Source organism: Malus sylvestris, chromosome 5 (genome assembly GCF_916048215.2).
Source record: "Malus sylvestris chromosome 5, drMalSylv7.2, whole genome shotgun sequence".
NCBI lineage: Eukaryota > Viridiplantae > Streptophyta > Magnoliopsida > Rosales > Rosaceae > Malus > Malus sylvestris.
This window is the reverse complement of record NC_062264.1, coordinates 12,014,722-12,037,705: the sequence shown is the minus strand read 5'-3', so window position 1 is coordinate 12,037,705 and position 22,984 is coordinate 12,014,722. Positions and strand designations below refer to the sequence as shown.

The following is a 22,984-nucleotide window of genomic DNA, read 5'->3' as shown; positions in this document are numbered from 1 at the left end:
TCCAATCCGGTGGAACAATGATGGGTGTTGTGGTCAACAACTCCTTGAGTTGGTTGAATGATGCCGTGCACTCCTTTGTGAATTCAAATGCCACTTCTTTTTGTAGGAGTCGGCAAAGAGGTTGCGCTATCTTCGAGAAATCTTTGATGAACCTACGATAGAATCCTGCATGGCCAAGAAACGAACGAACCTCTCTAACCGAAGTCGGAGAGGGTAAGTGACGTACAAGATCTATTTTCGACTTATCAACCTCAATACCCTTTTCAGAGATTATATGACCTAAAACGATACCTTGTTTAACCCTAAAATGACACTTTTCCCAATTAAGTACAAGGTTAGTTTCAACACAACGTTTTAGGATCAAACTTAGATTATGCAAGCAACTATCAAACGAATCACCAAATACACTAAAATCATCCATAAACACTTCAATTATCTTTTCTACGTGATCAGAAAATATGCTCATCATACATCTTTGAAACGTAGCAGGTGCATTACATAAACCAAAAGGCATGCGACGATATGCAAATGTTCCAAACGGGCATGTAAAAGTGGTTTTTTCTTGGTCCTCGGGTGAAATAACAATTTGATTATAACCAGAATAACCATCAAGAAAACAATAAAAAGCATAACCCGCTAACCTCTCAAGCATTTGGTCAATGAACGGCAATGGGAAGTGGTCCTTCCTCGTGGTGGTGTTTAGCTTCCTATAGTCAATGCACACCCTCCAACCGGTTTGAATACGTTGAGGGACAAGTTCATTCTCGGCATTAGCTACCACCGTCACTCCGGATTTCTTTGGCACGCATTGAACGGGCGAAACCCATTTACTATCCGAGATTGGATAGATAACCCCACAATCTAGAAGCTTTATGATCTCCTTTTTCACTACTTCCATCATCGGAGGGTTAAGACGGCGTTGAGCCTCTCTAGTTGGTTTGGCCCCCTCCTCAAGAAATATGTGATGCATACAAGTTGTAGGGCTTATACCTTTAATATCGGCCAATGTCCAACCTAGGGCAGATTTGAACTCCTTCAAAACTCGAAGCAACTTCTCCTCCTCTTGTGCCGTAAGGGAGGAGGAAATAATGGCAGGTAGTGTTTCATTTTCTCCCAAGAAAATGTACTTCAAATGGCTTGGCAAAGGCTTGAGTTCAAGGATAGGTGCCTGAATTATGGATGGAAGCAATTTGTTAGTCGAAATGGGAATGGACTCACGGGTAGTATACTTACCATCAAGCTTAGGTGAGGACTCAAGGGCAGCCACAACTTCAAGTAATTCCTCACTAGGGGGCACGGCATGGGATGACTCATGTATGCCGTGGGTATGCATGCAATCTGCCCCCTTTGTTTTGAGTTCCATGCCTCGTGTAATGACTTTTTCAAGCGCATCGTCATTTAAATCGTCGAGATATCCCTGCGCCAAAGAGTCAATTATATTAATAGAAAAGCATGAATGGTCCTCACTAGGGTATTTAATGGAATCAGAAAGATTAAAATTAACAACTTCCCCATCAAATTCCATGGACAAAGTTCCACTATACACGTCAATCTTCGTCCGGGCCGTCTTCATGAATGGTCTTCCAAGTAGAATGGGCAGCGAAGGAGCATGGTCCGATTCATCCATTTCAAGGACATGGAAATCTTCCAAAACTCCCTTTGGATAGGCGTTAGATCTATCGGCCAATTGTATTATTACCCCATCATTTTTCAATGCTCCTAAGTTCATAGATGCATAAATGGAATATGGCATAACATTTATAGACGCACCTAAATCAAGCATGGCAGATTCAAATCTAGTATTCCCAATGACACAAGGAATGGTAAAGCTACCTGGATCTTTGCATTTGGGAGGTAGTTTGCATTGCAAGATGGCGGACACATTCTCACCTACCTTTACCACTTCCTTAGTTGACATCCTCTTCCTAGTGGTACACAACTCTTTCAAGAACTTAGCATACCTCGGAACTTGCTTGATTGCATCTAACAAAGGTATGTTAACTTGAACTTTCCTAAAGGTTTCAAGGATATCCTTTTCTGCCTCTTCTTTCTTCGTTTGCATGAACCTACTAGGAAAAGGCACATTTGAAGGGAAAACATTAGTATGAACTGAATTGGACACATTCTTACCTTTGTGGGACGAATTGGGCAGATTTGGGACATTAGGAACTTGCGGCAAAGGTGGAACTACCTTTGCCGTGGGCAACCTTGATTCCTCCTTTTCCATTTGCAAAATTTCATCCTCGTTATGACCTGTTTTTTATGTAGGACCCGCCCCAACTTCCTTACCACTTCTTAGGGTGATTGCTTTTGCACTTTCGAAACCTCCCTTCGGATTTGGAATGGTGGAACTAGGGAGTTGTCCGGGATCTCGAAACTTACCTACAAACTCGGCAATCTGCCCAATTTGTTTCTCAAGTTGATCCACCCTCTTATCTTGGTTTTGCATAGCCTTCGCTTGATCTTCCTGCCCATTAGACAACTTAGTTAGTATCTTAAGAAGTGCATCATTGTCAAGAGACGTACCTGAGGCACTTGGGCCGGATTGGGCTTGATTTTGGGGTGGGCCGTAGGTTTTGGGAAAGAACCCCGGGGGTTGTTGCCTAAAGCCTCCTTGGTTTTGAGGTTGTTGGGGATCCCTCCACTTGAAATTTGGGTGGTCTCGCCACCCCGGATTATATGTGTTGGAGTATGGATCGTGCCTTGACTGATTTTGGCCTTGAAACCCAATGGCATTCGCACTCTCCCATCCGCCATTCTCAATGAGTTGAGGACATTTTTCGGAGACATGTCCTTGTATAGAACATACGCCACATACCACAGGTCCTTGCATCTTCATTCCCTCGGCCATCTGTGAAACAATAGAAGTAAGATTAGCCAATTGTGAATGAAGATCGGAAGTCGCACTTACCTCATGTACTTGATGCCGTGAGGGTCCTCTTTGGCCTACACCCTTGTACTGTTGAGCGTTCAACGCTCTATTAGCAATCAAGACCTTGGCAGCCATGGGTGTTTTATCCACTAATGCTCCGCCCGCCGAAGCATCAAGCATTTGACGTTCTAGAGGTAGGAGGCCCTCGTAGAAATATTGCAAGAGCAATTCCTCCTTCATCTGATGCTGTGGACAAGAAGCAACAAGTGATTTAAATCGTTCATAATATGTAGGAAAAGACTCACCTTCTTCTTGCTGAATTCCGCTTATCTTTTTGCGTAGGAGGATGATGCGAGAAGTTGGAAAGAACTTCTCCAAGTACGCTCTCTTCATACTCTCCCAAGAAGTGACAGTGCCGGGAGCTAACTCGTATAACCAATCCTTGGCTTTATCCATCAAAGAGAATGGAAAAGCCTTCATCTTCAAGATATTTCCGTCAACATTGACGGGAGTCATACTAGAGCAAACTACTTCAAATTCTTTCAAATGTTTGTTAGGATCTTCCATGGACAAGCCATGGTATTTAGGAATATGATGAAGCAAACTTGACTTTAATTCAAACTCATCCGTCTTACCTTGGGCAGCCATGGGGTATTGAATGCACAAGGGTGCGGCATTATCCAAACCCGAGGCGGAAAGCTCCTTGAGTGTACGATTGTCCATGGCCATGCCTTGGACTTCTTCAAATATCCCTGCCGTGGCTTCCTCCTCCTCTTCTTGTACGTTTTCTTCAAGGTCAGATTCGGAACTGGGTGGATGGTGTTCTTGCTGGTTTCTAGCTCTTCTTAACTTCCTCTCAAAATCGTCGTCAAAATCCAAGATGTTTGTACGAATCGGTTGAGAGCTTCTAGTCATACATTAGTACCTAAGAAACAAGAAACAAAATTAGGTCAGAAACTTAAACAAAGTCAGAAACAAAGTGAAATAAAAGAAACAAAAACAATCCAAGGGATTAGCAAATTTGCTAATCCCCGGCAACGGCGCCAAAAATTTGATGCGAAATAGATAAGCACACAAATTAAACCCTCTTTTTGTCAAATTGTAGCAAAGATGTAAGTAGGGATCGTTCTAAACCGGGGATTAGGAGGGATTGCTAAACACTTGGAAACTGACTTAAAACTCAAAAACAAAGTTTAAAAACACTAACTTAGACTCAAAGAATGCAAAAGTAAAGGTTAAAACACTTAAACAAACCTAAAACTCAAAACAGCAACTAGAAGGCTCAAAACTGCCTAAAAACCACTTTCTGGGCAGTTTTGAGCACCTACACTAATTTGAACGAAATTTGATGAAAACTTGAATCAAAATACTTAGAAACACAAATCAAAACACTTTCTAACTAATCTAAGACTTCAAATTAAAGGGGGATTTGTTTTGGACGAAAATTTAACACAAAACAGAAACTTGAAACTAAACAGATTGTAAAAACGATTTTGGTGAAATAGATGGATAAAAGGCTAGTTAGGAGGTTCTTCTCCACACATGTCACACTTGCAAACAAAACGATTTTCAGTTGTTCTTCCAATAAATTATAAATACTCAACGCCCCAGATTAACCGTGAATTGCACTAATTAACTCTCAGTTTTTCCACAAGTTATTAAGTTGGATGATTGCATACGACAACCCAAAACATTCCCTACAAGTTCCCTACATGAATTGCATAATAGAGATACAAGCAAGAATCATTACGTTCTATGAAAAACATAAGCATTGACGAAGCATTTGTTACTATGAATTGCATGAAACTTATGCTAAGAATTCATTCAACGCGATCGTTTTCAAGCGATCTTCACTACTTGTGATTATAAGATTGTAACTATTAGGTGAAACTCCCTCATAATCTAGCATCATATTCATGCATGAAAACTAAGCGTGCACTCTCAATCAACATACACAAATAAGTTATCAATCAAATAGATGAACGAATTGAATCCATAACTCATGAAATAACAACTGAATGTAATCGAATCAAATTGCAAGCATGTACATGGTTTTGAATCACCCCCCAACTAAGGGGGTTTAGTTCCTCATACTCACAACACAAAGTTTATTAAATTGAAACATCGAAGACATAAGAAAGATTACACCTAAAAAGCCAAAGAATTCCACTTTGAATTCTGCACAGCAAGCTCCTCTTTCTTCTTCTCCTTGCTGCGGCAGAGAGGGTTTAGGGGATTTTTGGGTAGTTTTGGATGATTTTGGACGAGGAAGAATGGTGGAAAAATGTCTAGGCTGGGTTTAGGGCACGGCTAGGAAGGTTTGGGGTCAGAAAATATGGAGTTGGGTGAAGGTTGGGCTCGGCAAAGGTGAGGGACAGGTTCTGGCGTGAATGGAGTTTTCTGGATGTGTTTTTGGGTTTTTGAAAGGTAGATAGGATAGTATGGTGGTGCGGCAAGGTGTGGGAATGGTTTATGGAGGTGGAGAATGATGTATGGATGTGTGGAATGGTGCTGGAATTGATGGAAGCTGCGGCAAAAGGTGGGAAAGGTTGATGGAATGGGTGGTGGCTGCGGCAAAGAGGGGTAGGTTGCTGGAATGGATGAGTGGCTGCTGGAATGGATGGATTTTGGGTGATGGTGGCTGCGGCAAAAGGTGGGGAGAAGGAGAGATGATTTTCTGATTTTGTGGAGAGGGGAAGATGTCTGCGGCTAGGGTGTAAGGGTGGTATATATAGGCACTTAGAAACCCTAATGAAATCAGATTTTTAACAATGGGCTAGGGTTAGGTGCGGCTTGGGTTTAGGAGAAATGGACTAGGGTTTAACATGGCAGATTTTAGATGATTAGGCCCTAGGGTTCGGCATGGGTTGAAGGTCCACAAGGAAATCTGGGTTTAGGTCATCTAAAAGCCCAACGCCAAGAATAGAAACTCTCGAAAATGGAAACCTCCAAGAATAGAAACTTCCAACTTTTAGAAACTTTGGTTGCCAATTCCGATTTAGGAAAGATCGACCCAAAATGGAAACTTTTAGGCTTAGCTTTCCTACTTCAAGTAGGAAACCTCAAATCATCAACTCTTCAATTCCATCCCAACCTTGCGTTCCAAGCATGTCCTTTTCAATTCAAGCTCACTTTTTGCTCTAAAAGCTCCAAATTGCATCATTTCATGTAATACGTCCGCTAAACCTGAAAACACAAGAAAGTAGCTTAAAAGACTACTTTAACGAAGAAAACATAACAAAGATGCATAAGAACTAGCTAACTAAGGCGCATAAATATGCTCCTATCAATTTATTTATTTATATATAATTTTTAATTGCCGTATCCCTGACGTATCGTGTCCTCGTTTATACAAATTTGACGTATCCCCGTGTCGTATCGTGTCGTATCCCTGTATCCGTGTCCGTGTCCATGCATCCCCTGCTTCACCCATCTACAAACCACCCCAGCCACACCATTTCCGATCTCAGTTCTGCCCCATCATCTTCCCCACAGAGCTCGCCATAACCAACCAAATCCATAACCCTAATCGCAGCCCGTCCATGATTTTAAGAGTTTTAAAGTTTTAATAAAGGATTTTACAAAAATGCCCTTTGAGGCACGCGCATTATTCGAGGTTAATCGTTGTGTCGTGCCGTCTAAGATTTGTTTTCTTGACATATCCTCGTAGTACTCGTCGCTACAGAAGCGTGGGCGCAGACGGTTCGTGATTTGGAGTTATAACGAAAAAGATTTTAAAGTTTGAAGTTTGGGCATTTTATGAATTTTATTATAAAAATTTGGTGTGCCATTTGGATGGCCCAGATTAAAGGAAATCTGAAATGGATGGCTCGGATGTAAGGGAAATAAAATAAAAATAAAAAGATGAAGGAAGGTTTTGTGTGTGTGTGTGTGTGCATGACTGGTGAAGAAAAAGAAGAAGAGATTGGGCAAAGCTACCCAGCCAGAGGAAGAGAGCAAGAGCTCTGGGAGAGAAAGGACAGAGAGCTAGGCGAATGGAGAGAAGAGAGAGAGAAGCCCGGCCAATCGGAACAGAGGAAAGGAGGAAATGAGGGAGCGAGTGGCGCGGGGGATCGGCTGGATCCCCTTAGACCGTTCTTGACCCGGTCGGCACCCATGCCTATTTTCGATGATTTTCACCCGTTTTTCCAGCGAATTGCTTCAAGAAACCTCATGGGAAACACTCTAGGAGCCTTCCTCTATCCATTCCATCTCAAAATTGGAGAGATTTGGCTTTGAAAATGGAGAAAACCGTAAGAAAGAGGTGCGGCGGCTTTGGCTTCAAATCACCCAATCCCGAAGCAATTCCTTCCAATTGTCACCACCCATAACATCCTCTTGAGGCCTAGAACAAAGCCCAAGCATTGGTTGGGACGGCGGAGTTGATTTGAGGACGAATTGGAACTCACCCATTTCTAGGGTTCTTCACAGGTTTGATGGAATTGGAGCCTTTTCAGGCCAAATTGGCCTTGGCCATAGGTATAAAGTTTACTCTACTCCTTGAGATCTTCATTTTTTTTTAAAATTTTGGTAATTTTTGAAAATAGTTAGATTTTCTGGCGAGCCGAGGCGGCCGACCGCCACCCACGGCGACGCGTGCTGCAGCACATGGCCAATGGGACGCCAATGTTATTTTTAAGCTATATTTGATGTCCTAAGTTCAGTTTTGATAGTGGCTTAATGTTGGTTGATCATTTGGACTCAATTTTGATACGATTCATGGTTAGGACAAAAGGTGAATCGACGATCCAACCATCGGATCGTCACCAAACTATGATACGTAGTAGTACGTAATATTTGAGGATTATAGGAACTTACGGATCAGGAATCCGATTAACGGAGTGGGCAAAGGTGAGTGGGCAGTTTTGTTTTCCGTATATACCTATATAAATGAGATTTTTCCCAGAAAGTCAATTTAAGTGAAATGTGATATGAAATGCATTATGAAATGCCATGTAAAATATATATCTATTTTATTTATGCATTAATAATTGCATACATGCATGATTGGTGATGCGGACGTACAGGTAAGTGCCAGGTAAGTTCATAAATTAAAATTATGAGACTGTTGAGTTGATGTGATTGAAAGCTTATAAACTTGTACTAGGGTGATTATGATTTAGTAGAGATGTGATTCAGGCCTGTAAATATATTTTGTCACCCCCGCACCATATGCTCACATTGGATCCAATTTAGGTACCCAGTCTTGTCGTACAGACTACTCGTAGGTGACTAACGATTTATCGCATAACTATCAGGAGAGGATAGCGTGAGCATAACTATATTACACCCAGTTCTGTCGTACAAATCATTTCAATGGTTCCGATTTGTGTGCAGTGTAGTGCCATACAGGTCACTTGTGGTGACTCCGACTAGATTGATTGATGAGATTGATTATGAGCTATAGTTTCAGTCGGGCTGATCATTCGGTTGATATGTTGTTATTCATGATGAACTTACTTCACTGATATACTTATATGATATGATGAAATATATTTGACATGGCATATACTTTACATATCACTATTTTTGAGCTGGTTTTGAGATAAGTAATCATATTTTTATATTCCTGGGAAAGTTACAGGTTTTACGGCGAGGGGTTAGAACCTTTGAAAAGAGAAAAGGTTTTTTTGAAAAAGATTTGTTTTACTGACCCACTCAACTTTGTTTTTTGCCCCTCCAAGTTCTAATTAGCTGAGTTTGGTGGCCACGAGGAATCCAACGGTGTCCTGACAGAATTCACTAAAGTAGGATTTACCTACGGGTGTTATATCTTAGTAATTGTCCTACTCGACTGTAACTAGACGTTCTTTTTACTCCAAATGTGTATTTATACACTGAGTTTCGCACTAGCATCATTTCTTAGCTAGTATTGCTAGTGTTTCAACTTTTATTTATTCGTAATTCTATTTATCTTTTTAACTTCCGCACTGCACAAATGGTTACGTCACTTGCACGTGACGGCCAACACGCCCTCCTTCGGGACGGGGTGTGTCAGTTGGTATCAGAGACTAGGTTGCAGTCCTATATATCTTGATAATTTTCTAGTGTCTTCTGTCATAACTATACCGCCTCGTAGAGAGCCACATCGTTCAGATGAGCTTAATTTCCCTGATATATTTTAGTTAGGTGAAGTTATTGCTAATATGATTCAGTCTATTACCCAAAAGATTCCTCTTGAGACTGTGTATAAATTGAAGCTGAATCATTAAATGGAAAATGAAGGACTTGAGGGAGCAGAGCGTTGGCTTAATCATTTGGAAAAGACGTTTCAGTTTATACAGAGTCAAAGGAATCTTTCTTTTGAAAGGTAGGTTGAGACAACTACTTGGTTTCCGTGTATCAAAATTACATCCTGGTGGAGAAAGGAGTCTTATACGATGTCACCGGAGGAAACAACTGATTGAGAATTGTTTAAAGAGTTGTTTAAGAAAAGGTTTATTCCTCCGGCATATATGGACGGTAAGAAACAAGAGTTTACAATTTGAGACAAGGAAAAGAATGAGAATCAAAGGAAAGATGACCAAGGTAAAGGTCATGTGTCTCAAGGACCTTGCAAGACTTAGAGCTTCAAAAGAAGTGGAGCTAACTCTAGTTCTTATACCGGAGGTTTTAGTACCATTGGTCAGATGCGAGGTGGTAGATTTATTGGAGATCCTAGATTACAGAGGCGAGGTGACTCTAGTAGAGGAAATGTACCTTTGTGTCGTAAGTGCAATAGCATACACTTTGGAAAGTGTAGGCGAGAAAGCAGATGATGCTTTACATGTGGACAAATGGGACATAGAGCTGCAAGATACTCAGAATCTTTCGGGCTTGATCATGGGCACGTTAAACATTCTTGGTCACTTTGCTAGAGCTTTAATTGATTGTGATGTAGAAATTTTATGTTATTAACAATGTTGCCAAAGAAAGTAGTGAATGAGCACGATCGAGGAGTGTATATGTATTTCCCCATGAAGGGCAAGATGGTAATATTGTATCCTCGAGAATTGTTACTTACTTATTGAGACAACAATGAGTTATCAGTATTGCGGGCTGCAGACCGTAATATTAATAACTTATTCGTTGGATTCGTTAAGCAAGTAAACAGGTAGTTCATTCTATGCTAGTATTGTGCTTATTCAGGGTGTACAGTGATGGTGGATTTCGATGTTATTCTAGGCACAGATTGGTTGCATTATGGATGTGCTAATATAGATTGCTACAAGAAATCAGTTACTTTCCATCGTCTTGGATCACCAGAGATTACTTTTGTGGGCGAGAAAGGTGAAATGAGGTATGTCATTATTCTGTTGTAAGAGCAAATAGATCATTATCGAAAAGTTGCCAAGAATACTTAGCTCACATAGTGCTAAATGATGCTACACTGAGTAGTGTGGAAAATGTAAAAGTTGGTTAGACATTTTCTGTTGTAATTCCGGATGAGTTACTTGGGCTGCCACCAGACAGAGATGTGGAGTTCACCATTGATTGGTTTCTAGGTACAAATCTTATATTAAAGACTGACTCCTGCTGAGTTATGGGAATTAAAAATTCAGTGTGCAGGAATTGATTGATAAAGGTTCCACTTAACCTAGTACATTACCTTAGGGAGCCTCAGTTTTTGTTGTGAAAAAGAATGACGAGACAGTAAGGCTATGCAATGATTATTAGCTATTGAATTGATTAAAGACCGACTCCTGCTGAGTTATGGGAATTAAAAATTCAGTTTGCAGGAATTGATTGATAAAGGTTCCATTTAACCTAGTACATTACCTTGGGGAGCCTCAGTTTTTGTTGTGAAAAAGAATGACGGGACATTAAGGCTATGCATTGATTATGAGCTATTGAATTGGGTAACGATTGAGAACCATTATCCATTACCTCGCATGGATGGTTGGTTTAATCAGCTTTGAGGTGCCTATGTATTTTCAAAGGTTGATTTAAGGTCTGGTTATTATCAGTTGAAGTGTAGCAATGAGGATGTTCCTAAGATTAATTTCAGGACTCGTTGTGGTCTTTATGAGTTTTTGGTGACGTCATGCGGAATGACAAATGTGCTTGCTGCTTGTATGGGTTTGATGAATCAAGTATTCCAGCAATATCTAGACAGGTTGTTATTGTTTTCATTGGCGATATTTGAGTATATTCTAAGTCGAAAGCGGACCATGTTCGACATTTTAACTTGGTATTAAGGAAATTGAGAGAACATCGGTTGTATGCTAAGTTTAACAGATGCCAATTTTGGTTAAATCAAGTGGCATTTTAGGACATGTGATATCTGCACAAGGTATTCAAGTAGATCCTCAAAAAGTGGCAGCTGGGGAGAATTAAGAACAACCTCGAACCGTCACTGAGGTACTGAGTTTTCTTGATCTAGCAAACTACTATAGACGTTTGTAAAGGATTTTTCAATCATTGCTATGCCATTAACAGGATCGACTAGAAAAGAGGTTAGGTTTGAGTGGGATGAAAATTGTGAGCAAAGTTTCAGCAACTGAAGTATTAACTCACTCATACACCTATTTTAGCACTCCCAGATGATAACTGTAATTATGAGGTCTACAGTGATGCATCCTTGAATGGTTTAGGATGTGTGTTGATGCAACATGGTAGGGTGATTGCTACACTTCATGACAATTGAAACCTCATGAGATGAATTACCCTACTCATGATTTGGAATTAGCAGCTATCATCTTTGCTTTGAAGATTTGGAGACATTGTCTTTATGGGGAGAAAAGTGCAAGATTTTTACGGTCATAAGAATCTCCAGTATCTATTTACTTAGAGAGATCTTAATCATCATCAACGAAGGTAGATTGAGTTGCTAAAAGATTAGGGTCACATGATTGAGTATCATCCTGATCGTGCAACTATGGTAGTTGATGCACTTAGTAAGAAGACTTCAGCTAGACTTCATGCCAGTTATGATTGTTATGGTCTTTTTCTTGATGATTTACGGTTCACTGGAGTGAAGTTAGGAATGGAAGATAAAGAAGAAGCCTTACATGTTAATTTTCAAGTTAGGCCAAAATTTAGCGGGTCGTGTGCTTGAAACTCAGAACTCCGCCTATGTCTTACATGGCCGGTCCCAAGCCCGGATAAAGGAGGAAGGGGAGGGCGTCAGGTAGTCGACAGCCGGCACTCCATGATCACGTCGAATCCTTATGAAAATGAATCCAGAACAAAATCGCGCTAAAGCTAGGGCGTCACCCGTAAGTGGCGCGCTGTGTGGCCCGAGCACAGTGATAAGTGAGCAAGGGTCGCTGTATCTCCATCGGCACCCGGATGCAGTGTTAAATGAGCAAGGGGGCCATAGAAACTTCTTTTCGAACGACTCCACTCAAAGTTGTTTGGGAGCATATGCTCCTATCAACTTTACCCGGGACACACAAAAGAAGTACTTTGATCCTATTAGACGGGGGAGGGTGAAGAAGCTAGGACAGAAGGGTAGAGTTCAAGAGAGCAAAAAGCGTTTAGGAACGTGGAATATAGGAACCTTAACGGGAAAATCTATGGAAGTAGTGGAAGTTATGGTGAGGAGAAGGATAAATATTATGTGCCTACAAGAAACTAAGTGGGTTGGTAGTAAGGCAAAAGATCTAGAAAACTCAGGGTTTAAACTTTGGTATTCGGGCACAAATAGAACGAGAAACGGTGTTGGCATCATCGTGGACAAGACCTTGGTACAAGATGTTGTAGATGTCAAGAGGGTAGGAGATAGAATCATGGCAATCAAGATTGTAATAGGACAAGAACTTATCAATGTGATTAGTGCGTACGCACCTCAAGTAGGGTTGGATACGAGTTCGAAGGAGAAATTTTGGGAAGATCTTGGAGACTTGGTGCAAGGAATTGCTCAGACGGAGAAGTTATTTATAGGAGGAGATTTAAATGGACACGTGGGCAGGGAGACAGGCAACTATGGAGGTTTTCATGGTGGCCATGGTTTTGGGGAGAGAAACGAAGATGGGGAAGCTATCTTGGATTTTGCAATGGCATATGATCTCTTCTTAGCCAACACCTTCTTTAAGAAGAGAGAAGAACATGTGATCACCTACAAGAGTGGGTCGTCAAAAACACAAATAGATTTTCTTCTAATGAGGAAAGGGGATCGTATAACTTGTAAGGATTGCAAAGTTATACCAGGAGAGAGCGTGGCTAATCAACATCGCTTGTTGGTGATGGATGTACATATCAAAAGAGTAAGACAAAAGAACAAGACTTGGAAGTGCCCAAAGACTAGATGGTGGAATCTAAAAGAAGAAAAACAAGCCATTTTCAAAGAGAAGGTAATCACCCAATGTGTGTGGGATAGAGAGGGGGAAGCTAGTCAAATGTGGGATTCCATGGCTAGTTGTATCCGAAAAGTAGCAAAAGAGGTATTAGGAGAGTCCAAGGGCTTTGCCCCACACCAAAAGGAATCTTGGTGGTGGAATGAGGAGGTACAAACAAAGGTGAAGGCTAAGAAGGAATGTTGTAAAGCCTTATACAAGGAGAGGACCGATGAAAATGGTGAAAGGTATAGAAAAGCGAAGCAAGAGGCGAAGAAAGCTGTCAAAGAAGCTAAGTTAGTGTTAGGTTGATATAATAGGTATATTTTGTATCTCTTTTACCTATTAATTTAGTCATGGTTTGATATAAAACAGTTGGATTTGATGTATTTTGTGTGAATTTTATAGAAGTTATTTTTTCGGAGAAAACTGGATTTTTTAGAAGAATTACAAGGAAAGCACGAAAGAATAACGAAGTGGACTGATGCTATGTGAGAGTGGTGCTGGAATTTGGGCTTTATCAAATTAAGTCCAATTTGGGCTTCATAAAAACGGCATGTGGATTAGAGAACAGAAGGGAAGGGATAGAAGAAAAAAAAGAAAGAAAAAATGTCCAACCAGGGGATGTACGGAACAGACCCTTCTCTCCAATTGCTGGGGAGTAGATGAGAAGCAGCCGCAAAGGGGGGATATAAGGAGATTCCAGCCTTCCAGTGGAAAAAACGCTGGAGAGAAGGTGGCAGTTTTGGGGTTTATCGCATACGATTCCAGAATTGGGGTTTTGGGGTTTCTTTATGTTATCGAATTCATCCATGTTTGTGATTAGTTTAATCATGAACTAAGTCCTTTTGCTAGGATTAGGGTGTACTCTTATCATGAACATCTAATTCTTATTATTTCATATTGATCTCGGTTGTTTTCCATGTTGAGTAATTGTTATTGTGCTTTATCGTTATCAAATAACTGGCCATTATTTGTGTGAAGAACTAAATTGGGACTGACAGGTTGAGTTTAGTAGATTGCTTCTCATAACGATTACCATGAATTACATAATTGAGTAGACATACTGGTTATGATTTGTGTAGTATTGTGAAATTATCCATTTAGCGTAAAGGGATTCGATTATCTACTTCTATGGCTAGACATAGCAATGGTAGATAGTTAGAAACACAGTTAGTATATTCTGAAAGGAAATATTGACGAATCAAGGGATAATTGCTAGCAACATGGGAATAAATTGAGTTTAATATGAATAACGGGATTAGATGGGATTGAGAATGAGGAACCTGATGTCCTAGTGCTTCAATATATTAATTTTTCATAATTCATTCACTTTTACTTCGTGTTTGTTCAATTGATATTTTCAATTTCGTTTGGGTTTTTGCATATTTGAATTTGTCATCGTTATCATTTTTTATTTAAGTTTAGTTTGAAGTCAATCTCAATAGTAAATTTAGGTTAATCCGATCCTTGTTTGAACGACACTCTACTTATCACTATATTACTTGGACGATATTGTACACTTGCAATTATCAATAACAGTTAGCGGCTTACGACGATATGTATAAACGACTAGATACCAAAGAATGAGAGTTGGATATCTATAAACTATCTAGAGCAAGGGAAAAGAAGACAAGGGACCTAAACCAAGTGAGGTGCATCAAGGATGAGGATGGAAAGGTTCTTGCTACAGAGAACGCGGTTAAAGACAGATGGAGAGGTTATTTTCATAATCTTTTCAATGAAGAACATGAAAGGAGTGCTTCTTTAGGGGAGTTGAGTAACTCAGAAGAGTGTAGAAACTACTCTTTTTATCGTCGAATCCGGAAGGAAGAAGTGGTTGTAGCTTTGAAGAAGATGAAGCATAAAAAAGCAATAGGCCCAGACGATATACCAATCGAAGTGTGGAAACTTTTGGGAGAGACAGGTATAACATGGCTCACTGACCTTTTCAATAGGATTTTGAAAACGAAGAAGATGCCAAATGAGTGGCGAACGAGCACTTTGGTGCCTATCTACAAGAATAAGGGCGACGTACAAAATTGCATGAACTATAGGGGTATTAAGCTAATGAGTCATACAATGAAGCTCTGGGAGAGAATCATTGAGCATAGATTGAGGCAAGAGACACGGGTTTCGGACAACCAATTCGGGTTCATGCCAGGGCGCTCAACCATGGAGGCAATCTATCTCTTACGAAGATTGATGGAAAGATATAGAGATGGGAAAAAGGATTTACACATGGTCTTTATAGATTTGGAAAAAGCGTATGATAGGGTCCCAAGAGACATTCTTTGGAGGATTTTAGAGAAGAAAGGAGATGCGACTATGGGACAGAGGTTCAGGGCCGAAGGGGTAGAGGAAGACCTAAGAAAACTTTGGAAGAGACTCTAAGAAAAGACTTAGAGTACTTGGATCTAACGAAGGACATGACACAGGATCGAGCACAATGGCGTTCTAAGATTCATATAGCCGATCCCACTCAGTGACTTGGATTTTCCAAGTCTCCAACCGAGAAGTTTTCCTCACTCGGGAAATTAAGGGAACACTACCCCAACCTACATGCTCCACTCAGAAAGCTTCAACATACAAGCTTCAACAAAAGAAAATTCAAAGAACTTAGCGAAGAAGGCTTTGGTGTATTTAACACAATACGTTGAAATGAAGGAAAGCTTATTTATTGATATCCCCGATAAGCTACAAATATGTACATATACATGAGTCAAATAAACACACAAGAGGGAGCCTTCACAAAGGTTGCTTAGGAGAAGTCTCAGCAGTCGGTAGAGCCCCAGAAAGAGAAGGCACCGGAGGGGGATCATTTGGAGCCTCAGTACTGGACAGAACCCTAGAAGGAGGAGGCATCAGAGGTTGATCATTTGGAGCTTCATTACGTGGTACAGCCCCAGAAGACGAAGGCAATAAATGCCTTTGGAACAAACCCACAAATCTCTGATGATCAAGTAAAACCTGACCATCAGTTTCCTTCATCTGGTCAAGCTTCATCTTCATGTTTGTAGCATAGTCATGTGCGAGCCGGTGCAACTGTTTATTCTCATGCTTGAGCCCCCTAATCTCCTGTTTGAGAGTCATCACTTCAGCCGCCAATGATTCAACTTGGCGGGTTCGAGCAAATAGGCGTTGGGCCATATTAGACACAGAACTTGCACACTGAACACTGAGAGCCAGCGAATCCTTAACAGCTAACTCATCAGACCGTTTGGAAAGTAGTCTGTTATCTTTGGGAGTGAGAAGGTTCCTGGCCACCACCGCAGCGGTCATATCATTCTTCATCACGGAATCCCCAACGGTAAGAGGACCAGTAGGGGAGACGAAGGATGGGCGCCATATGTTGTCTGGAGAAGGCGGGGCTGCCTCTTCAACAAGGTTCAAGTCAAAACGACGGTCGGAGGGGCCAGACATTTTCAAAGGTGTTGAAGAGAGAAGAGGTCGGACAAATCAAGATCTTAGAAGTGCAAGAATGAAGCTTCTACTGGTGGAGATTCAAGTGTGCTTTGGAACTTAATGCCAGCCCCTATAAAAATCTGCACTCGACGGAGCTTCAGAAATCGAAGAGGCGTTTGCTTTCTCAAAAGCTGGGCTGCTTAGAGATCACGAGGGTTGATCTCAGAAATCGAAGAGGCGTTTGCTTTCTCAAAAGTTGGGCTGCTCAAAGACCATGAAGGCCGATCTCAGAAATCGAAGAGGCGCTCGCTTTCTCAAAAGCTGGGCTCCCCAGAGACCACGAGGGCCGATCTCAGAAATTGAAGAGGCACCTACTTTTCCAGCCTTGTCAGCACCTGTCACACGCACACTCAGCTTTGCGGAAATTATGGGCATTCTGTCAAAGACTTCTGGGGAAGTAGAAAACACATGAATCTTACTGTTCAATCACCCACTTCCCACACGCAACAATAGCTCATGGGTACCACAGATAACTTTGCCAAAGTTCTCTGCCAAAGTTGAGCACGTGAAGCTTGCAGCTCCCACTACATCGCTCTGACCAAGAAGGGTAAAAGAATAGCAAAGAAACAGCACTAACAAAGTTTAGACCCATAAATTTTGAAGGTCTAGCTACCATATTATTACCCACAAGGGTAAAGGAACAGTACCACTGCTGGATAATTGGAAAGTCCCTGTGTGTCAACCTCTGTGCTTCGTGGCAAGGTAGACTAGCAAACATGCCCAACCTTTACTCACATTCGAGAAAACACTCCCAATAAGATTGCTTGCTCCAAAATCGAAGAGGCACCGTCCTCCGAATCTCAAGAGCCAGACTCCCAACATGACTACTTTCTTAAAAATCGAAGAGAGGGTAAAGGAACAGTACCATTGCTGGATAATTGGAAAGTCCCTGTGTGTCAACCTCTGTGATTCGTGGCAAGGTAGACTAGCAAACATGCCCAACCTTTACTCACATTAGAGAAAACATTCCCAACAAGATTGCTTGCTCCAAAATCGAAGAGGCACCGCCCTCCGAATCTCGAGAGCCAGACTCCCAACATGATTACTTTCTCAAAAATCGAAGAGACACTGCTCCCCGAATCTCGAGAGCCAGACCCCCAGCATGATTGCTTTCTCAAAAATCGATGAGGCATCGTTCTCCGAATCAATCGAATAGGCGCTCGCTTTCTCAAAAGCTGGGCTACTCAGAGACCACGAGGGCCGATCTCAGAATTCGAAGAGGCACCTACTTTTCTAGCCTTGTCAGCACCTGTCACACGCACACTCAGCTTTGCAGAAATTATGGGCATTCTGTCGAAGACTTCTGGTGAAGTAGAAAGCACATGAATCTTACTGTTCAATCACCCACTTCCCACACGCAACAATAGCTCATGGGTACCACAGATAACTTTGCCAAAGTTCTCTGCCAAAGTTGAGCACGTGAAGCTTGCAGCTCCCACTACATCGCTCTGACCAAGAAGGGTAAAAGAATAGCAAAGAAACAGCACTAACAAAGTTTAGACACATAAATTTTGAAGGTCTAACTACCATATTATTACCCACAAGGGTAAAGGAACAGTACCACTGCTGGATAATTGGAAAGTCCCTGTGTGTCAACCTCTGTGCTTCGTGGCAAGGTAGACTAGCAAACATGCCCAACCTTTACTCACATTCGAGAAAACACTCCCAACAAGATTGCTTGCTCCAAAATCGAAGAGGCACCGTCCTCCGAATCTCGAGAGCCAGACTCCCAACATGACTACTTTCTCAAAATCGAAGATAGGGTAAAGGAACAGTACCATTGCTGGATAATTGGAAAGTCCCTGTGTGTCAACCTTTGTGCTTCGTGGCAAGGTAGACTAGCAAACATGCCCAACCTTTACTCACATTCGAGACAACACTCCCAACAAGATTGCTTGCTCCAAAATCGAAGAGGCACCGCCCTCCGAATCTCGAGAGCCAGACTCCCAACATGATTACTTCCTCAAAAATCGAAGAAACACTGCTCTCCGAATCTCGAGAGTCAGACCCCCATCATGATTGCTTTCTCAAAAATCGAAGAGGCATCGTTCTCCGAATCTCGAGAGCCAGATACCACAGACCACTTTTTCAAAGTGCTCTGACAGAGTTAAAACATGTGAAACTGGCAGCTCCCACTACCGTGCTATGACCAAGCAGCGTAAAGGAATAGCATTACTACTTGTTGTTAGGGAGACTCCTATATATGTCGACCTCCATCCCCAACGGACAGGCAGACCTGCAAAAATGCTCAACCCTTCATCATATCTGAAAGGGCACTCCGAACGAAGCCTTTCGAAATATTCAGCTTTCTTTCCCCCCGATAATACCTCTGCAAACAAGCTATACTAGAGCAAGAATATCTCATATCATCAGGGTTAAAAGCAAGAGTATCCCATATCATGCTTTTTCCCTGTCTTTTCTTTTGGCCTTGTTTTTACCTGCAAGACAAGGAGAAAGAGAGCAATCAGTCAGCACTTGGAATCAAGCTTCCAGCCAGGAACTGACTGCCTGGAACCCCTTACCTGATTACTTACCTGGCATTGCTCTCGAGTACTCATCTTCAACATCTTATGTTTCCAGGGAAGATTCCGCATCTGCTTGAGGAACAGATAGGGCAAGTGCGAAGGATACAAGGAAGCATGTGGAGACAAGCGTAACAGCACACGTGCCGATACATCCATTACTCTGTCAAAAGCAAAAGTATCCCATATCAGCAGGGTGGAACGTACTCTAGATTTGATGGACTTGTTTTGACCCTCAAATTCTTCAGTCGGCCTTATACTCTGGAGGAAACCAGAAACCCTCCAGCTCAGTTTAAGAATAAGCCTGTGGAAAGTTACTTCTTCAAAAGCAAAAGTATCTCATATCATCTCTTCTCATTTTTCTTCTCTTTATCCTTCATGCTGCTGCAAGATGGGGAGAAGGTGAACAATCAGTCGGAGCTTTGATTGCTTACCTTGTCTGTCACCTCTTTCAGCAGACCTCCTAGCTCGGCGACTTGGGGGACTCCTACTACATGGTTTGTATCGCGCTTGACCAAGCCTGAAACTACAAGTAAGCTTCAAGTGAAATTGATACATTACCTTGTGCATCTCCACCAGTTAAAGATACCACCCCTGGATGGAGGAAGAGTACTTCCAGAGAAGATGCCACATCTACCTATGAGACAGATAAGGCAAGTCAAGACGACACCACACTCCGATACTTAGAAGTTTCGTGATTACGAGATCTTTCTCCCACAATATTTCCTAATGTCATTTGTACTAAATCATTCACTTGTACTCACTAAAGGAGAGCTTGAACCTATGTACTTGTGTAAACCCTTCACAATTAATGAGAACTCTTCTATTCCGTGGACGTAGCTAATCTGGGTGAACCACGTACATCTTGTGTTTGCTTTCCTATCTCTATCCATTTATATACTTATCCACACTAATGACCGGAGCAATCTAGCGAAGATCACAAAAAGCGACCGTTTTCGCTACCTAGGATCTATCTTGCAAGAGAACGGAGAATTAGATGGAGATCTCAACCATAGAATACGAGCTGGATGGAAAGAGTGCATCCGGCGTGTTGTGTGACCGTCGTAGGCCACTGAAGCTCAAGGGAAAATTTTATAGGACGGCAATAAGGCCAGTGATGTTGTATGGCACAGAATGTTGGGTGGTGAAGCATCAACACGTACACAAAATGGGTGTAGCGGAGATGAGGATGCTTCGTGGGATGTGTGGGCACACGAGAAAGGATAAGATTGGGAATGAGGATATCCGAGGTAACGTAGGAGTAGCCGAAATTGTAGGAAAGATGAGATAAAATCGGCTCCGGTGATTTGGACATGTGCAAAGAAGGCCGACTGACGCTCCGGTTCGAAGATGTGACTACGGAACAGAGGTTCAGGGCCGAAGGGGTAGAGGAAGACCTAGGAAAACTTTGGAAGAGACTCTAAGAAAAGACTTAGAGTACTTGGATCTAACGGAGGACATGACACAAAACCGAGCGCAATGGCGTTCTAGGATTCATATAGCCGACCCCACTTAGTGGGAAAAGGCTTTGTTGTTGTTGTTGTTGTTGTGTGCTTGAAACTCAGATGGAAGATGAAGAGATGCAAGAATTAATTGAGGCAAGGATCGACGAGAAAAAGAAAGACCTCAGGGTTAGAGAATCAGATGGCATGCTTATGCAAGAGAACATGATGTATGTACTTATTGATATGGAATTAAAGAAAGTAATTTTGGACGAAGCATACTGTTCAGCTTATGCAATGCATCCTGGAGGTGTATCAGTCATCAGCAAGTCAAAGCAGAAAGAAATAAGCCTTTTTGGATTGATGCAGCCACTTCTCGTTCCATAGTGGAAATGGGAAAATATCACTATGGATTTTGTTTACCAATTTCCTCGTACACAGAACGGGTGTGATGGCGTTTGGGTAATTGTTAATCGGCTTACTAAGTCAGCATAGCTTATCATCCTCAAACAAATGGTCAGTCAGAAAGAACCATTCAGACTTTAGAGGACATGCTGAGAGCTTTGGTACGTCAGTTTGGTGATGATTGACAAGTTAAGTTAGATTTGATGGAGTTTGCCTATATTAACAGCTATCATTCTAGCACTAGGATGGCACCATTTGAGACACTTTAAGGGAAAGCTTGTCGTATACCTTTGTGTTGGTCTAAAGTTGGTGAAAGACATTAGTGGGCCCTGAGATAGTAGAGGAGACTACTCAGAATGTTCAAGTGATTAAATTATTATGAAAGTGGCCCAGGATTGATAGAAGAGCCTTGCCGATAAACATGCCACTGATCGGGTGTATAATGTAGGTGATTGAGTATTTCTGAAGCTTTAACCTTGGAAAGGTGGGGTTCGGTTCGGGAAGAAAGGTAAGTTAAGTACTAGGTACATCGAACCTTATGTGATCACCGAGAGAGTCGGTGAAGTTGCTTACAGGCTTGAGTTGCCTCCAGAGTTGTCGAAAGTGCATAATGTGTTCCGTGTTTCCATGCTTCGACATTATGTTTCAGATCCTTCACATATGATTCCTACTTAATCTTTGGAAGTTAATCTGGATTTGATTTATGATGAGGAACCAGTGACTATTTTGGATTGGAAGGATAAGGTTTTGAGGTTTCAGATTGTGCGTTTAGTGAAAGTTTTATGGAGGAATCATTCAGCAGAAGAAACTACTTGGGAGATAAAAGATCGAATGAGAGAGATGTGTTTCAGGTTGTTTTATGGATATTGATGGATTGTAAAGATTGTGTAAATTTTGAGGACGAAATTTTTTAAGGTGGGTAGATGGTGACAGCCCGTCCCTGATTTTAAGAGTTTTAAAGTTTTAATAATGGATTTTACAAAAATACCCTTTGAGGAAAGCACATTAATCGTTGTGTCGTGCCATCTAAGATTTTTTTTTCTTGACATATCCTCGTAGTACTCGTCGCTACAGAAGCGTGGGCGCAGACGGTTCGTGATTTGGAGTTATAACGAAAAAGATTTTAAAGTTTGAAGTTTGGGCATTTTATGAATTTTATTATAAAAATTTGGTGTGCCATTTGGATGGCCCAGATTAAAGGAAATCTGAAATGGGGCTCGGATGTAAGGGAAAGAAAATAAAAATAAAAAGATGAAGGAAGGTTTTGTGTGTGTGTGTATGTGTGTGTGTGACTGGTGAAGAAAAATAAGAAGAGATTAGGCAAAGCTGCCTAACCAGAGGAAGAGAGCAGGAGCTCTGGGAGAGAAAGGAGAGAGAGCTGGGCGAATGGAGAGAAGAGAGAGAGAAGCCCGGCCAATCGGAACAGAGGAAAGGAGGAAAGGAATGAGAGAGTGGCGCGGGGGATCGGCCGGATCCCCTTGGCCTGTTCTTGACTCGGTCGGCACCCATGCCTATTTTCGATGATTTTCACCTGTTTTTCCGGCGAATTGCTTCAAGAAACCTCATGGGAAACACTCTAGGAGCCTTCCTCTATCCATTCCATCTCAAAAATTGGAGAGATTTGGCTTTGAAAATGGAGAAAACCGAAAGAAAGGGGTGCGGCGGCTTTGGCTTCGAATCATCCAATCCCGAAGCAATTTCTTCCAATTGTCACCACCCATAACATCCTCTTGAGGCCTAGAATAAAGCCCAAGCATTGGTTGGGACGGCGGAGTTGATTTGAGAATGAATTGGAACTCACCCATTCCTAGGGTTCTTCACGGGTTTGATGGAATTGGAGCCTTTCCAGGACAAATTGGCCTTGGCCACAGGTATAAAGTTTACTCTACTCCTTGAGATCTTCATTTCTGTAAATTTTGGTAATTTTTTGAAATAGTTGGATTTTCCGACGAGCCGGGGCGGCCGACCGCCACCCACGGCGGCACGTGCGGCGGTATGTGGCCAGTGGGCCGCCAATGTTAT

The 22,984-nt window shown here is 41.8% G+C and overlaps 1 protein-coding gene across 1 annotated transcript in view; it reads right to left on the bottom strand.

The window, feature by feature from the left end:
- LOC126622418 (uncharacterized) overlaps nt 1-17,860 on the bottom strand; it is a 148,601-nt gene extending 130,741 nt beyond the window's left edge. The window contains exon 1 of the mRNA XM_050291142.1: nt 17,819-17,860. The gene's annotated coding sequence lies outside the window, so the exon portion shown is untranslated. The remainder of the gene's footprint in view (nt 1-17,818) is intronic.
- Nucleotides 17,861-22,984: the final 5,124 nt, after the last annotated feature.